Source organism: Hyla sarda, unplaced genomic scaffold (assembly GCF_029499605.1).
Source record: "Hyla sarda isolate aHylSar1 unplaced genomic scaffold, aHylSar1.hap1 scaffold_38, whole genome shotgun sequence".
Classification (NCBI taxonomy): Eukaryota; Metazoa; Chordata; class Amphibia; order Anura; family Hylidae; genus Hyla; species Hyla sarda.
Window position 1 is genome coordinate 965,368 of NW_026610399.1, and position 13,195 is coordinate 978,562.

Consider the following 13,195-nt stretch of genomic DNA (forward strand, 5'->3'; position numbering starts at 1 on the left):
TTGGCAAGATGTTGAAAAACACCCCATTGACAATAAGAGGACTACACAACTTCCTGTTAGGGCTAATTCAAACCAAAACATACTAAAGCCAGTATTATTTATGATAACACTATATTAGTAAGTTGTATAACTTATATAAATACAATTTTCTGATACCGGAATACTCCTTCACAGATTGAGGTTTTCAGTAAGTACATGGAGATGGGGGGGGGGGGGAGATGATGGGGGGGGGGAGATGATATTATCACAAGTGAAATTTACCATATTTACAGGGACTACAGGAATACATTAAGCTTAATGTGTGATACAGAACCAGGGAGCCCTACACTCCCCATCATGTAATGATACATATTAGGATTATACCGCCAGGAGTCCATGCATACAGAACACGAGCAGATACTTTATACTGTATTATTAGAAATGCCGTAAACTATATGTAAATATCGTCTGGATCATTCCATCTGATACAGCGACACTTCTTATTTTACACTTATCTGGTTAATGAAGTCCATCCCCCAGGACCATTTGTGCTGTGCCGAGGATTTTCCCGTCTTTCCGTATAATGAGTTGCGCCGCTCTCGCTCTCGCTGCACGAGCCATAAGTCATTATGAAAAGTCATTATGAATGAATCTCCGTGATTCGACTCCACTTGACAGGAGAAATGAAAAGCAACAGATGAAAGAACCGAAGGAGCGGGGATTATTCTAAATTCAATGTAAATGTAACATGCTCAGAAATATACCGCTCATACAGACTAAACAATATTGAAAAAGAACATAACATAATTCATTGAAGCAAACCTAGTGCAAGTCAGAGCGCACTCTAGTGATCCGAGTACAAAACAATGAATTTGAGTGATATTAGTGCCATGTAGGAGCATTCTGTTAATCCAGGTCAGAGAGCATTCTAGTGAACATCATCAACAATGAAAGCATTTGAGTGATCAAAACCTAACAATGAAAGCATTCAAGTGATCAAAACCTAACAATGAAAGCATTCGAGTGATCAAAACACAACAATGAAAGCATTCGAGTAATCAAAACACAACAATGAAAGCATTCGAGTGATCAAAACCTAACAATGAAAGCATTTGAGTGATCAAAACACAACAATGAAAGCATTCGAGTGATCAAAGCACAACAATGAAAGCATTCAAGTGATCAAAACACAACAAGGAAAGCATTCGAGTGATCAAAACACAAGGAAAATATTCTAGTGATCAAAACACAACAAGGAAAGCATTCTAATGATCAAAATGAAAGAAAAGCATTCTAGTGATCATAACACAGCAGGAAAATATTCTAGTGATCAAAATAAAAGGAAAGCATTCTAGATATCCCATTACACAACATAGAGCATTCTAGTGATCCCAGTACACAACAGAAAATGTTCTAGGGATCCCAGTACACAACAGAGAGCATTCTAGTGATCCCAGCACACAACAGAGAGAATTCTAGTGATCCCAGTACACAAAAGAGAGCATTCTAGTGATCCCAGTACACAACAGAGAGCATTCTAGTGATCCCAGTACATAACAGAGAGAATTCTAGTGATCCCAGTACACAAAAGAGAGCATTCTAGTGATCCCAGTACACAACAGAGAGCATTCTAGTGATCCCAGTACATAACAGAGAGCATTCTAGTGATCCCAGTACACAACAGAAAATGTTCTAGTGATCCCAGTACATAACAGAGAGCATTTTAGTGATCCCAGTACATAACAGAGAGCATTCTAGTGATCCCAGTATGCAACAGAAAATGTTCTAGTTATCCCAGTACACAGCAGAGAGCATTCTAGTGATCCCAGTACACAACAGAGAGCATTCTAGTGAAACCAGTACACAACAGAGAGCAGTCTAGTGAAACCAGTACACAACAGAAAATGTTCTAGTGATCCCAGTACACAACAGAAGGCATTCTAGTGATCCCAGAACCCAACAGAGAACATTCTAGTGATCTTAGTACATCATAATCATAACACATACATACACATACAATCATAACACAGCAGGAAAATATTCTAGTGATCAAAATAAAAGGAAAGCATTCTTGATATCCCATTACACAACATAGAGCATTCTAGTGATACCAGTACTCAACCGAAAATGTTCTAGTGATCCCAGTACACAACAGAGAGCATTCTAGTAATCCCAGTACACAACAGAGAGAATTCTAGTGATCCCAGTACACAAAAGAGAGCATTCTAGTGATCCCAGTACACAACAGAGAGCATTCTAGTGACCCCAGTACACAACAGAGAGCATTCTAGTGATCCCAGTACACAACAGAAAATGTTCTAGTGATCCCAGTAGACAACAGAGAGCATTCTAGTGATCCCAGTACACAACAGAGAACATTCTAGTGAAACCAGTACACAACAGAAAATGTTCTAGTGATCCCAGTACACAATAGAGAAAATTCTAGTGATCCCAGTACACAACAGAGAGCATTCTTGTGATCCCCGTACACAACAGAAAATGTTCTAGTAATCCCAGTACACAACAGAGCATTCTAGTGATCCCAGTACACAACAGAAAAATGTTCTAGTGATCCCTGTACAGAACAAAGAGCATTCTAGTGATCCCAGTACATAACAGAGAGCATTCTAGTGATCCCAGTACACAACAGAAAATGTTCTAGTGATCCCTGTACAGAACAGAGAGCATTCTAGTGATCCCAGTACACAACAGAAAATGTTCTAGTGATCCCTGTACAGAACAGAGAGCATTCTAGTGATCCCAGTACACAACAGAGAGCATTCTAGTGATCCCAGTATACAACAGAAAATGTTCTAGTGATCCCAGTACACAACAGAGGGCATTCTAGTGATCCCAGTACACAACAGAGAGCATTCTAGTGATCCCAGTACACAACAGAGAACATTCTAGTGATATCAGTACACAACAGAAAATGCTCTAGTGATCTCTGTTCTATACAGAGAACATTGTGTAATCCTTGTACAAAAAAAAAAAGTGTTCCACTGATCACATTATAAAGCAGAAAGCATTCTAGACATCTCCATAAAATATACATATTATAATAGTGATCCCAGTTCCATACGGAGATAATTATTTTAATACCTATATGTATAGTACAGGAAGCATTCTGGTGATCTCAGTTGCATACAGAGATCATTCTAGTGATTCCTGCACAACATGGCAATAGTTCTACTGATCTTAGTACAATGCAGAAAGCGCTACCAGTACAATATAGAAAGCATTTAGTGATCTCCCCATAAAGAGCATTCTAGTGATCCCTATAAAACACAGATAGCATTCAAGTGATCTCTATAAAACACAGATAGCATTCTAGTGATCTCTATAAAACACAGATAGCATTCTAGTGATCTCTATAAAACACAGATAGCATTCTAGTGATCTCTATAAAACACAGATAGCATTCTAGTGATCCCTATAAAACACAGATAGCATTCTAGTGATCCCTATAAAACACAGATAGCATTCTAGTGATCCCTATAAAACACAGATAGCATTCTAGTGATCTCTATAAAACACAGATAGCATTCTAGTGATCTCTATAAAACACAGATAGCATTCTAGTGATCTCTATAACACACAGATAGCATTCTAGTGATCTCTATAAAACACAGATAGCATTCTAGTGATCTCTATAAAACACAGATAGCATTCTAGTGATCTCTATAAAACACAGATAGCATTCTAGTGATCTCTATAAAACACAGATAGCATTCTAGTGATCTCTATAAAACACAGATAGCATTCTAGTGATCTCTATAAAACACAGATAGCATTCTAGTGATCTCTATAAAACACAGATAGCATTCTAGTGATCTCTATAAAACACAGATAGCATTCTAGTGATCTCTATAACACACAGATAGCATTCTAGTGATCTCTATAAAACACAGATAGCATTCTAGTGATCTCTATAAAACACAGATAGCATTCAAGTGATCTCTATAAAACACAGATAGCATTCTAGTGATCTCTATAAAACACAGATAGCATTCTAGTGATCTCTATAAAACACAGATAGCATTCTAGTGATCCCTATAAAACACAGATAGGATTCTAGTGATCTCTGTACAATATAAAGATAATTCAAGTGATCTCTGTACAATATAGAGATAATTCTAGTGATCTCTGTACAATATAGAGAGCATTCTAGTGATCTCTGTACAATATAGAGAGCATTCTAGTGATCTATGTGCAATAGAGATTATTCTAGTGATCTCTGTGCAATATATAGAGCATTCTAGTGATCTCTGTACAATATATGGAGCATTCTATTGATCTCTACAATATATAGAGCATTTTAGTGATCTCTGTACAATATATAGAGCATTCTATTGATCTCTACAATACATAGAGCATTCTAGTGATCTCTGTACAATATAGAGAGCATTTTACTGATCTCTGTACAATATAGAGAGCATTTTAGTGATACTTGTACAGTAAAGGTTATTCTAGTGATCTCTGTGCAATATATAGAGCATTCTATTGATCTCTACAATATGTAGAGCATTCTAGTGAACTCTGTACAATATAGAGAGCATTTTAGTGATCTCTGTACAATATAGAGAGCATTTTAGTGATCCTTGTACAGTAAAGGTTATTCTAGTGACCCTTGTACAACATATAGACAATTCTATTGATCTACATAAAAGCAAAAGTAAAAAAAATATATAAAGCTTTATACTAACTTCTGTATAATATAGGGAGTATTCTAGTAACAGAAATATAACACAGACAGCATTCTAAAGACCTCAGTATAACACAGCGAGCATTCTACTGGTCTTAGAGCATTCCAGTTGAACATTCTGAATAGAATATTCAGAAGTTCAAATTTTTATTATTATTATTATTTAAAATAGTTGATTTGATTGAAAAAAAATAGATTTTGGGCATGGCAGAGTTTTATATCTCAGTTTTTGTTTCTTCTTCTTCTTCCATGTGTCTCGGTCATTTACACGTTTAGCGCTGTCTGTACTTACCAAGTGTCTCCTGGTGATTGTCCAATTGATGTTCTCTTCAATTTCCTCTCTCCTTTTGTCACTTCTCGATCCATTCGGGGAGTCAAGCCGGGGTTGGCAATTCGAGCATTTGGAGCGGTTTGTTGTGTACGGCGTGGTGGATGGGAGAGTGCTGCTATTTATTTTTTTTTTTTCTGATACAAACAGATTATTTAGAACAGCTTGGAACAGGGCAAAATCAGCATCGCTGTGCGGTTTGTTTTCCTTTATGTTTTTTTTTTTTTTAGGAAAGTAGGAAAAACCGCGACCGCAATATTAGTTGGAAATATTCTTTTTCAAGCAGATAGTTGGGGAGGGATTATCATCTGACCCTGGGGTTGGGGCACCCACAAGCCACTGCTTTGGCCAGATTATTTGTTGAAACTGGAGGATGCTGCAAATGGTCCCTAGTGGGCAAAAGTGGTATTACATGGCGAGACCATAATGACTGTATAGCTATAGGGGGTGCAGCTTACATTATGATGCTTACATTAAGAAGGCAGTGGAGGGGTAGTGTTCAGCTGAAGCTAGTTATTTATTTATTTTATATTCATTTATTAAATTTTTTTTTTTTTTTTTTTTTTTTGGGAGGGGGGGTTGAAAAATGCAACATGTTAATCATCACAATTTATAGAAGTACAGTATAGAAGCTGCACTGAGAAGTATTTTAAAATAAATTACAATATGCAGCAATATTGGATAATGGCAGGGAGTGCGGGTGGGGAGTGCGGGCGGTGAGTAAACTGTCATTAAAAACATATTATACAAGAAAAGTGTAATTTCAATCTTTATATAGCACAGATAAGATAGGATGATGCATCCCGGGTGATCAGCAGAGGAAAGTATACATCATCTATACCCAGAATACCGAGCTGTCTCCGGATCTCATCCCAACACTGCCCAAAATAGAACAAAAAATTAAAGGATGTTTATCACAAGTAACACATGGGCAGACGTCCATGTGAATAAGCGCCATGTTCGGCTCGGTTCTCACTGGTGTTATTTCCAGTGTTTGTCGTAGTCTGCTGCTCTATTCCTGCCGTCAGAAACATGAGTCAATGGGATCCATTCCGTCACGACTCAGGAAGAACATCAGGGGGACTATAAGAAGCCAAGTGCAATTCATTTATTTATTGAACATATCCCAATTCTGCCTATTTATATAGGGCACGGCCTAAAGTATGTGAATTCACAAGTTATGTATTTAGCCCACTTATTCCCAGATTCATACTGACCCCAGACCAGATTCCCTTAATCAGTGGTTCTTAACCTTTTTTGCCTGAGTACCCCTTGACAGCCCATTCCCCAAAAATTGTACCCCCATATTAGAGATATTTTGTAATGATTATAGTATAATTCATATGCTTTACCTTCCTCTATAACAGGCCCCCTGTTCCTTTCCCTATATCCCCATTCCCCAGATTTACAGATGACGTCTTCTTTAACCGGAGTTGTTTACTTTTATTTTCTTCTCTATCTGGCCTAGACCGCCATTAAGATTTCTCCCATACAAGATGTATCCACAGAACCAGCCAAACAAACATCTTAGGCTCCTTTCTGCAGTACAATACCCAACTATTTACAAACCCCTCATGTTTATTGTCACACACAGTAATAGTACCCGCTTTGTGTCCCCATAAAGTTGTTAGCCCCCTCTGTGCCCCCAAATATAGCTGTAGGCCCCCAAACTGCCCCCATATATAGCTGTAGGCCACCATACTGTCCCGCTTTGGTGATCCATTGCTCCTCTGGTCTAGGGACCTATTGCTTTGGCTCATAGAAGTAGGTATCCAGTCTGCAGGGGCAGTGGAACAACAAAGCTGATGGTAGTTACTGCCCACAGCAGCCCAGTGCCCGCGCTTCCCCTTTGCTGACCTCCTGCTCCGCTCCTTGTTGCAGTGACTTCAGCCGACCATTTCTTTCAAAGCGGTCCAGACCAGTAACCAGTGGCTGTGGAGAACTGCTAAGTACCCCTGGGGGTACTTTTACCCCAGTTTGAGAACCACTGCCCTAAATAACTATATAACTATGTATACGAGACTAGATACCCTAAAATACTCAGATCAGAGTACATAGGTAATAGAGACCCCAGATTAGACCCCTGAAACTAATACAGATCTCAGACCAGACCCCTAATCTAATACAGACCCCAGACCAGACTCCTAAAATAATTCAGAGCCGAGACCCTTCCCAAAAAAACTAATACATATCCAGATCAGACCCCTAAACTAATACAGACCCCAGAGCAGACCGCTAAACTAATACAGACCCCAGACCAGATCCCTAAAATAACATAGAGCCCAGACCAGACACATAAACTATTACAGACCCCAGAGAAGACCCCTAAACACATACAAACCCCAGATCAGACCCCTAAACTAATAAAAACCCCAGACCATTAAATTTATACGGACCCCAGATCAGACTTCTAAAATAATACAGACCCAAGACCAGACTCCTAAACTAATACAGACAACAGACTAGAGCCCTAAACTAATACAGACAACAGACTAGAGCCCTAAACTAATACAGACAACAGACTAGAGCCCTAAACTAATACAGAAAAAAGACTAGAGCCCTAAACTAATACAGACCACAGGCAAGAGCCCTAAACTAATACAGACCCCAGATCAGAGTCCTAAACTTATACAGAGTCCAGACCAGACTCCCAAAGTAATATAGACCCCAGATCAGACACCTAAACTAATACAGACCACAGACCCGACCCCTAAACTAATACAGACCACAGAGCAGACCCCTAAACTAATACAGACCACAGACCAGACCCCTGAACTAATACTGACCCCAGATCAGACCTCTAAACTAATGCAAACCCCAGACACATCAAAACTAAATACGGACCCCAGATCAGACATCTAAACTAATGCAATCCCCAGGCACATCAAAACTAAATACGGACCCCAGATCAGACATCTAAACTAATTCAGACCCCAGACCAGACTCCTAAAGTAATGCAGGCCTCAAACCAGACCACTAAACTAAAGCAGACTTCAGACCAGACTCCTAAACTAATACAGACCCCAGACCAGACTCATAAGGTAATACAGGCCTCAGACCAGACCCCTAAACTAATACAGACCACGGACAAGACCACTTACCTAATATAGACCCCAGAGCAGACATCTAAACTTATACAGACCCCAGATCAGTCCTCTAAACTAATACAACACATATAAGAGCCCTAAACTAATACAGACCCAAGAATCATAAACTAATACAGATGGGTTACATTTTTACCTCTTTTGCAACCCTCATTTCAAGAAGCATTATAAATACAGCTCTGGATGTGATTAATGGAGACCACTTGACATTTTGCAATTTTATTACAGGTAACCAAATTTCCTGAAGTGACCCCAGATTCCTGCTAATGCTTTTCCCTGGAGTTACATAAAAGGGAAGGAATATTTCTCATTCTGACCATTACTGCCGCCATATTGTTTGTCCTCCAGCTTTCACAGATACGGCTGAACGTGACTCTAAGGAGCCATCATCTTCCCTGTAGAATGTGGATATTTATGGCATAGAATTACAGCCGGGGTCTTCTGTACACTCAATGGAGATACCTGTTGCCCTGACAACCCTGAATGTTACACCAGAATGTGGCATTTTAATGAGGGAGGGAAGGAAGAGGAAACCTCTGTTGTCACCCGACGATATGTGTAATGTCCTATAATACAAAAGACAAGAAAGACCCCAACATATGATGGAGGAGACACAGAGGGGAGGAAGATAGTAAGAAAGATTATGTGTACCTATATATCACCTACTGATCACTCCACATACACTGTTTGGGCTCAAAAAGTGTAATAAGGGGTAGTATTATAGTAGTTATATTCTTGTATATAGGAGGCAGTATTATAGTAGTTATATTCTTGTATATAGGAGCAGTATTATAGTAGTTTTATTCTTGTATATAGGAGCAGTATTATAGTGTTATATTCTTGTATATAGGAGCAGTATTATAGTAGTTTTATTCTTGTATATAGGAGCAGTATTATAGTGTTATATTCTTGTATATAGGAGCAGTATTATAGTAGTTATATTCTTGTATATAGGAGCAGTTGTCACGATTCGGCTAGCTGGATGTGAATCCACTGTGTCAGCGAGGGATTGGCGTGGACCGTACCGGTGGACCGGTTCTAAGATGCTACTGGTATTCACCAGAGCCCGCCGCAAAGCGGGATGGTCTTGCTGCGGCGGTAGCAACCAGGTCGTGTCCACCGGCAACGGCTCAATCTCGCTGACTGCTGAGAAGGCGTGGGACAGAAGGACTAGGCAGAGGCAAAGCCAGACGTAGCAGAAGGTTGGGGCAGGCGGCAAGGGTCGTAGTCAATGTGGATAGCAGAAGATCTGGAACACAGGCTTTGGACAACACTAAACGCTTTCACTGGCACAAGGCAACAAGATCCGGCAAGGAAGTGCAGGGGAAGTGAGGTAATATAGCCAGGGAGCAGGTGGAGGCTAATTAGGCTGATTGGACCAGGCACCAATCATTGGTGCACTGGCCCTTTAAATCTTAGAGAGCTGGCGCGCACGCCCTAAGGAGCAGAGCCGCGTGCGCCAGGACATGACAGCTGGGGGCCGGGACAGTTAAGTGACTTGGGATGCGATTCCCGAGCGGGTGCGTCCCGCTATGCGAATCGCATCCCCGCCGGCAGTGTCAGTGCAGCGCTCCTGGTCAGCGGGTCTGACCGGGGTGCTGCAGAGAGAGGAATGCCGCGAGCGCTCCGGGGAGGAGCAGGGACCCGGAGCGTTCGGCGTAACAGTACCCCCCCCCCCCTTTTTTTGTCCGGCAATTGCTTCACGTGGGACGAGAACACTGGGAGCGATTGTAGGGTTTCCCCATCAAAGGCAGGCAGTTCAGCAGGAGTGGGAATGGGGAGGGAGGGCAGAGGGTGAAGCTTGGCATGGGGCAGGGTGTCACCAGGACGGGGGCCATGAGGAGGCACGGCACAGTCCTGGGGAGACCAGGTGTAGGAGGAGGCACTGAGGCTTGCCTGACGGGACTGGGAGGAGACGTGAGGCATTTCTTGCGGCAAGCAGGACCCCAATTCTTGATCTCCCCGTGGTCCAGTCAAGGGTGGGAGAATGATGCTGGAGCCATGGCATATCGAGGAGGACATCAGAGGTACAGTTGGGAAGGACGAACAACTCAATCTTTTCGTGATGGGGTCCAATGCATATTAAGAGAGGTTCTGTGCGGTAACGCACAGTACAGTCCAACTTCACTCCGTTGACGGAAGAAATGTAGATTGGCTTGACGAGACGGGTCACCGGGATGCAGAACTTATTCACCAAAGAGTCCAGAATAAAATTTCCAGAAGCACCAGAGTCCAAGCAGGCCGCGGCAGAGAAGGAACGCCACGAGCGCTCCGGGGAGGAGCAGGGACCCGGAGCGCTCGGCGTGACAGCAGTATTATAGTAGTTATATTCTTGTATATAGGGAGCAGCATTATAGTAGTTATATTCTTGTATAGAGGAGCAGTATTATAGTAGTTATATTCTTGTATATAGGAGCAGTATTATAGTAGTTATATTCTTGTTTAGAGGAGCAGTATTATAGTAGTTATATTCTTGTATATAGGAGCAGTATTATAGTAGTTATATTCTTGTATATAGGAGCAGTATTATAGTAGTTATATTCTTGTATATAGGAGCAGTATTATAGTAGTTATATTCTTGTATATAGGAGTAGTAATATAGTAGATATATTCTTGTATATAGGAAGCAGTATTATAGTAGTTATATTCTTGTATATAGGAGCAGTATTATAGTAGTTATATTCTTGTATATAGGATCAGTATTATAGTAGTTATATACTTATATAGGAAGCAGTATTATAGTAGTTATATTTTTGTATATAGGGGGCAGTATTATAGTAGTTATATTCTTGTATATAGGAGCAGTATTATAGTAGATATATTCTTGTATATAGGAGCAGTATTATAGTAGTTATATTCTTGTATATAGGAGCAGTATAATAGTAGTTATATTCTTGTATATAGGAGCAGTATTACAGTAGTTATATTCTTGTATATAGGAGGCAGTATTATAGTAGTTATATTCTTGTATATAGGAGGCAGTATTATAGTAGTTATATTCTTGTATATAGGAGCAGTATTATAGTAGTTATATTCTTGTATATAGGGGGCAGTAATATAGTAGTTATATTCTTGTATATAGGTGCAGTATTATTGTAGTTATATTCTTGTATATAGGAGGCAGTATTATAGTAGTTATATTCTTGTATATAGGAGACAGTATTATAGTAGTTATATTCTTGTATATAGGTGCAGTATTATAGTAGTTATATTCTTTTACATAGGAGCAGTATTATAGTAGTTGTATTCTTGTACATGAGGGCAGTATTATAGTAGTTATATTCTTGTATATAGGAGCAGTATTATAGTAGTTATATTCTTGTATATAGGTGCAGTATTATAGTAGTTATATTCTTGTATATAGGAGCAGTATTATAGTAGTTATATTCTTGTATATAGGAGACAGTATTATAGTAGTTATATTCTTGTATATAGGAGCAGTATTATAGTAGTTATATTCTTTTACATAGGAGCAGTATTATAGTAGTTATATTCTTGTATATAGGAGCAGTATTATAGTAGTTATATTCTTGTATATAGGAGCAGTAATATAGTAGTTATATTCTTGTATATAGGAGGCAGTATTATAGTAGTTATATTCTTGTATATAGGAGCAGTATTATAGTAGTTATATTCTTGTATATAGGTGCAGTATTATAGTAGTTATATTCTTTTACATAGGAGCAGTATTATAGTAGTTGTATTCTTGTACATGAGGGCAGTATTATAGTAATAGTTAATACTATTATTTTACATAGTGACAAAACACTTACTTTAGAGGTAGGTTTTGTGCTGAGATTTCAGTGTAGATTATGTCACAGACAATCCCAGGTATTTATGGGTTCGTCGTCCTCTATTATCACAGGAGAGGATGGGGGAATGACTAATCCTAATACTAACACTTTGTAGAAAAGAAAAAATAATTACACATTTCGGAGTGAAGGGAAGATGTGCGCTTTGTGCTCCTGAGAACAGAACATATTATGCAATATTGTTCACACAGCTGTATCCAGAAACACTTACAGTCAAATTAAAGAGACAGATTTTGTCAATGGAATGTGTGATAAGTTCTTCTTAATAACTTAGATCTGTTTATTTAAGATGTTTTCTGCATCGTCTGTTTGGGATTTTTTCATTACAGCGATCCTGTCCTCACTTCATGCTGCCTGGACAACAAGTAATCTAGGAGGCAATATTATAGCCAGACATTATAACTGACACTGTTATGTTGCACAATAGTTGCACTGATGGGAGGGATCTGCTGACGCTGTTATCGCTATATACAGTAAATAATCGCCTCCAACAAAAGTTATCACTAGAGCTGCTCAGTTAAGAAATCCTGATGTGATTTCTTTCAGGTTGACTGACAGACGAGGAAAACAAATCAGCACAAATGACTTTACAATAAACTGATGTTTAATGATATTATCACTGTGTATGGTCTGAGCCCAATGGGATTACAACACATACTTGTCAGGTACCATTCTTCTCTCACTGTGTCCCTTATTTGCATGAAATGAATATAATTACTATAATACTGCCTCCTATTTACAAGAATATAACTACTACAATACTGCTCCTATATACAAGAATAGAACTACTATAATACTGCTCCTATATACAAGAATATAACTACTATAATACTGCCTCCTATATACAAGCATATAACTACTATAATACTGCCTCCTATATACAAGAATAGAACTACTATAATACTGCTCCTATATACAAGAATAGAACTACTATAATACTGCTCCTATATACAAGCATATAACTACTATAATACTGCTCCTATATACAAGAATATAACTACTATAATACTGTCTCCTGTATACAAGAATATATCTACTATAATACTGCTCCTATATACAAGAATATAACTACTATAATACTGCCCCCTATATACAAGAATATAACTACTATAATACTGCTCCTATATACAAGAATAGAACTACTATAATACTGCTCCTATATACAAGCATATAACTACTATAATACTGCTCCTATATACAAGAATATAACTACTATAATACTGCTCCTATATACAAGAATATAACTACTATAATACTGCTCCTATAT